The sequence below is a fragment of the Coloeus monedula genome, assembly GCF_965178545.1.
Source record: "Coloeus monedula genome assembly, chromosome: 2".
In the NCBI taxonomy this organism is placed as follows: Eukaryota; Metazoa; Chordata; class Aves; order Passeriformes; family Corvidae; genus Coloeus; species Coloeus monedula.
The window spans coordinates 78,603,414-78,609,814 of record NC_138782.1 but is presented as its reverse complement, the minus strand read 5'-3'; positions in this window follow the sequence as shown (position 1 = coordinate 78,609,814).

Sequence of the window (6,401 nt, the reverse complement as noted above, 5' to 3'; positions counted from 1 at the left end):
GCTGCGCGGCCGGGCTGGGAAGGGAGGGGATGGGGAGGAGAAGGAGGGGATGGGGTGGACTGGGCCGGGTGTGTCCTGCCCTGCCCTTGCGGAGTACCCCGGGCCTGGCAGTCGCTGTCCAAAATTGAGGTCGAGGAGCCGCTGTGCCACGCCCGGGGGGTTGCATGTGAGCCGGCCCTGTGAAAATGCCTCAGGTCCGAGCATCGCCGCGCTGCTCCTGGAGGGACAGAAGCCTCGTATTCACCCTGTATTTGGGACAAAAAAAACACCCTCCCCGTGCCTGGCCGCAGCTGAGCATTGTCACACTGTGTCTGTCAACACCGCGGCAATTTTCTTTTTATTATTCTGGTGCTCGATGAGGTGACTGAGAAAAACACCTCTGTGAGCAGAAATGGAAGCAAAATGGCTTCAAAGCAAATCCCTTGGCCCACAAGGTCATGAGATTTTATTGGCACTGGGGGTCCCGGCATTCCCTTGCCTCCGGGCTCCCTGCTGCAGTAGGATCTTTGCGTACCCCGTGATGGCATGAGCAGGACTTCCCCTATGTTCTGCCAAATATCCTCGGCTCTGCATATCACACCAAACCCAAAACAGTGTCCTTTGTTTTTTGAGTAATATCACTACCTAAACAGTCCTTTGTCAAATGCTGTGGTGTGTACATAGCTGCTCCAAAATGCTCCCACAAGTTGGATATTTTATTATGCCATCAGGTGCAAGAGAAATGACCTTATCATTAATACAAATGGACCAACTTTCAGTGTCCAGGAGGGATGGATAGAGTCTGTGGCTAGGGCTTTGTAGATGCTTTACCTCGGGATGTGGGACAAAGGAGGCGAATGAGGAAGAGGAGGTCCCTGAGCAAACTCATGAAGTTCAGATCCATATAGTGACTTCTCCAAGTGCCAATGGTGGCCAGTTTTGTGTTTAATTTTGCTGTGCAACATCAGTGAGAGCAATATGAAGTTGTGTCAGGAGATGTTTAGGTTGGATATTAGAAAAAGGTTCTCCCCCCAGAGAGTGTTTGAGCACTGGAACAGGCTCCCCAGGGAAGTGGTCACAGCACCAAGCCTTGCAGAGTCCGTGTTCTCAGGTGTGATTCTTGACATTGTCCTGTGCAGGGCCAGGAGTTGGACTTCTGTGACCCTTGTGGTTCCTTCCAACTCAGGACATTCTATGATTCTGTGATTCTGTGAACTGCCTCCTGCCTGCACTCACCAGGGAAGGCTGGTTGTGCTCTCACACTTTCCTGCAGTAGCTCCTTGCAGCATTTTGTTTTATTGCTCACTTTTAACTTGTTGTTCACACATATTCAGTAGCCACAGGCTGCCATGCAAGTATGTTTGATACTGTGCTGACATTCTGCTCTCAGGAGTCAATGGGATCAGAGAGGTCCCAGTAAATCTCATTCCAAATACATCTTGTACCCTCCAAAACATGCTGCACTTCTTTGCACTCATCCTTAGCAAGGTGCTGGCCGAACAGCTTCTGCATAGCTTTTGAGCCATCCCACATGACAGGTGATGCACAGGTAATGAAACAAGAGTGGAAAGTGAAAGCAATAGCCTTTTCATGCCACAGCTGATCATTTGCAGCATACAGTTTTGTTAAATTCTTAAAACCGGGCAATGAAGAGACAAAGAAGGAAAGTGCTTTTTCTCTGTTACAGCACCTGAAATCTCAGGCTGAAGATTTGTTTCAAGTGGCGGGTGGCCTAATAAATCTGGACTGTCACAGCCTGGTAGCTGGTCTCAGCTTTTGTTCCTGCATGGGAATTGCTTGCTGTGTTACTGATAAGAGGGATCCAGTTACAGATGGGATCTAAGTTTCTGTGAGGGCAGGGAGAGGTCCTGGGCATCCACATCCCAGCTGCTGGCACTGCTTGACTTTCAGAGACAAATGAGCTATCCTAAAATCTGTGTTTTAATCAATGGCCAGCACAAGTGGGGAAGACCTGTGGGGGAGAGGAGAGAGGGAAGGCCGGAGTAAATCTTTCACCTCCCAGTGCAGACCCAGAAAAGTTAAGTAAAACTGGATGCATTACTGCAGTTTCTGCTCTGAAAATCAATGCTGTGTTTTGGTAGTCTAGCTTGTACCTGGTTGCCCCAGGATTGTTAGAGCAGGACTTCAGTCAGGCATTTAACATTTGCTCAGTAAGGGTACTTCTACCCTACTTTTGGCAAAGGACTTTATGCTGTGTTAATCCTGTTCTGGGTATGGTGTTGCCCGGAAGCTGTGAGGGTCCAAAACACAGTGATGCCTCCTAAAACAGTGTGGGAAGCCTCAGCAACAGAGCACATGTGCCTCATGGTATTTCAGATACAGATCTGCATAGACACTCCAGCAGCTTTGCTGTCCTGCTTATAAATGGGATTTTTGGAGGTTGGTTGTGACCTGCATGGTGCTGACCAGATCTGGCCATTTAAAATTGACCATTGCAGGTCCCAGTGTCACATCTTGTTTGCCAGAGTTTAACAACAAATAAAGAACATGGCTAAAACACAAGTACCCTCATACCTGTCCCACACTAGGTTGTCTCGCTAGTGGTGCTCTGACAGCTTCTCTTCCTTCAGGTTTCAAAGTTTTCTGCCAGCAGGTATTGAACCCATTTGGCCTGGCAGCCTGGTAGTCAAGTTTATCAGCAGGCAAGACAGAAAAAAGTATGTCCTTAGACTGCCTTTTCCCTGGCTGTGGAAGAAAGCAGTGTCCATTCCTTCAGGCACTGCTGCCTGTGGCCAATGACTTGTATTAGACAGGATTATTAGCTGGTAGCAGTGCCCAGGAACCCAAGTATTACTTTCTGCTCCTGTGCTTTGCAGGTGCCACAGTCTGGGTGGTTCCTGAGATAAGGTCTGATATTCCCAAATTTTCCTCAAAGAGGCTCACAAGTGATGCCCACTGCACTGGCAGCTGTCTCGCTCAGGGAGGGTGGGAATCCATCTCTGCATGTTTGCTAAATTACCACCATTCACTTTTTTGAGTGGGGAAAATGAGAGCTAAGGGTGATACACTCACAGCCTGTCTGGCTGCAAACACACACCGAGCGCAGCACAGACTGGAACAGTCATCCCTCAGATACATCACACAGAGCAAAACAAGATCTAATACATGGAAGTACACTTCTATTTGTAGTCTGTTCTAGTGCAGCTGTCTAAAGGAAGACAGAGTAACAGAATAAGTAGATTTTTCTAGTTAGCATAAATCTAAGTTTAATTTGTTACATAGCAAGTCAGATTTTTCTTCCGAAGTCTGCAGTTTGATTTGGGGGCAGGAAGGCACTTACAAAGTTGCTAGATTCTGTACATTGGCATAAAGACTCTTGATCTTCATTACTTTTTTTTTTTTTTTCCTGTAATGTCCTTGAGTTCGTTGCACATCTTTAAAAAAGCCTGAGGTTACCATGGCAGGCTGCCCACAGAGGTGGCGTCAGGTGTGGAAATCACAGTCTGAACCCAGTGGTTGTGATGGGACTCTACAGAGTGCCAGTGCACAAGCTGTCCCATCTGTGTTTTAGCCAAGAACTAAGTAAGCTTTTTAAAAATCAGAGCTCATGCTCTGAGCTCATGCTTACCACAGGTTTTACTTCCATGTGCTGCTGCCAGCTGGGTTTGAACAGCAGTTTCACTTGCCAGATCTCCGCTGGGGCTTCAAGAAACAGGGCCACCCATTTTCCACTCGCTGCCTCTCTCCCTTCCAAGTGCTCCAAGGTTGTGCAGCATGGAGCTTTGAACAGCTCCATGAATCAGTATGGGTTGGTTTTACAGGTTGTTCTGCCTGAGGCGAAAGCACCTTGCTGTGCCCTTGAACAGGGACTGGCTGTCCCCAGCCCAGGCAGGGCTCTGACTTTTGTATGGCCGGGGTTCATCCAGTGGTATGGAAATGCTTTCCTTCTCTTTGAAGTACCCAAACTTACTGAGCCCTTCGCTGCAGATGACATAATTTAATGGATTTTGTGGTGAGGGCTCAGTTTATGAGAGGGTGAAAAAAGGCTTTTTCATCACCAGCAAGCTTCCAGGATCCTTCTGCAACAATTGCTGACTGCTGCCAGGATCGGTTTTGTTGTAATATTAATGATCTCTCAGGGCAGCTTGAGTTTCATAAACACATCTTTTTAATTATTCAGATAAAAATAGCCACGGTATAGATGCAAAACAGTAATTCAGTTTGGATTTAGAAAAGGAGTTAATGATAACTTACTTAGTTAATGACCTACAAAGGTACAAATGCAGAACATCCAGAATCTAAACTACTTCTGTGCTATATGGAAGTGTGTGTATGTAAGTACACATTAAGTGCAATTCCAGCAGTTCTCCAGAGTTTGCTTTGCACTTGCTAGTAAACAAAGCCACTTTCTAAGGCAACACATACCCTGAGACTGCTCTGAATGATGTAACTCAAGTTCCTCGCTTTCACGGGAAAAAAACCCCAAGGCTTTACATGAAACCTCCTGCTTTCTGCAGGTGGAAGTACTCAGGCTGATAGCTGAGTATAGCTGACAGCTACAGACCTACAGTCTCACAATTCTTTAGTTGTTTTTAATTTTATTACTCTATTTTACAAGCTTTTTGGACAACTGACAACCCTCACAATGTCATGGGGGCAGTTACATGATTTATAGTCAGATCTCTCATATAAAACTTTCTCAATAGCAGAATAGTGGTGGGAACCTGCTACAGATTGCTTGCCATAGCCTGGTGCAGTAGTTCCCAGTCTTTGCCCATTTATAAGTGCTCTCTGATTTACAGCATCCTCAGAAGAAGTAAGATTTGCAGTACATACTGCTGTGACCTGGTTGGAATCTCAGTTCATATTTAACTAATAATAGAGATGTATGAAGTTTTTGCAGATTTCCTTACACATATTTCCTTTCCTTACCATATTTACTCTTTTCAAGAGATCTGTATGGTCTTCAGGTTTTACCCTGCTAAGTAAGAAGTGTTTTTTGTGGGAAAATGAGTTGTTTTAATGCATCTGCCTTAGATTTCCTTGCAACTAGCCTAAGGTGGTAATAGAGGTAAAAGCACTGGCTGCTGCAGACACTGCAAAACGGAACAAAGTACCATTAGGGAAAACAAACTCTGCCAACCCAGAGCAATAGGGCCACAAAATGGGAAGAGGAGATCATTCCAGCATGACACATTTGTCTGCAAATAAACTCTCAGCTGAAGGCAGTGGGAGGGGAATGAGAAGGGACAGGATCAGAGAGGAGGAGAGACTCTTCCAGAGGCCATATTCCTGAGGCCGAGGCTGTGTTTTCATCTCCCAAGAGCTCTGGAAATAAAGATGGATGGGAGAGACAGTGACAGAGCCAATGGCCTGCAATCTGCATCCTCCAAGAAGGTGAACTGTTGAGCAGTGTAGAAGATAGGATTTTGGTTCATTATTAATTTGGTTCTGGAAAAAAATGCTTGTAAAGTAATCCTGTAGACAGAAGTTTTTTTCTTATCCACAGGTAAGATTCAATAAGGGAGAGATGCTGCACAACCCACACAGGAATGCTGTCCTACCTAGACAGACCAGGTAAAGTTTCTTTCATTGCCTGCCATGAAGTTTTTCAGCCTGTGTAGCTTCCTCCCTTTGTTATCCTTTCAAGGGACATCATCTCATCTGACAACACTTTCAGAAACTTTGGTGTCTTCATCTGGGGCCTCACGCTTCCTCTGGAGAAGGCAAAACCAAGGTTTCTCCAGAGTACTTTGTCTTCAGCCATAGCAGTGTGACCCAAATCCCATCCCACACACACACATTTCTTCTTAGTGAACACCTTTTTTTGGCAGCTTTGGCAGGACTTTTCTTACTATGGTGTACTGAGAAATGCTGTTCTGGTGATTCTAAATTCAAGGGGTCATTTTTCCTGGCTGCAGAACAGAGGCCTCTGGACAAGTCCATGATCAGATAACCGCCTCAGTATTCCAAAGCTTTGTGCTTTTGAGAAGTTAGATGGTCTCGTTGTTAGGACTGGGAGGGCTGAGGAGGAGGGTAATGAACACGTACCTCTCTTTGACATTGAAAGGAAAGCCGGTAGTGCTTTGTTTAGAAAGAACAACATAGGGCTTTACTGGTTTTTGACATCCCCAAGGATGGGAGAGACTCAATGCTCAGTGTTCCTGCAGCAGTGGCAGGCACTCGGTGGCTGTGGACGTGCCCATCCAGGTCAGGACCTCCTCAGTTACAGCTGGGGACAAAGGCAGGGAGCACCCCAAAGGGATCCCCCAGGGGTAGCCAGTTCCTCTCAGTTTTGTAAAGCATAACTTAGGGTGGATCAAGGGAGGCTAGGCACTGAGATGACACTTCTGCAACAGCTGAAAGGCAAAGCTGGAAATTAAACCCCATGTTTCAGTCCTGGGGCTATGCTTCATCAGAGGGCATTCAAGGTAAATCTACTAATTTACATTTGAGTTGGA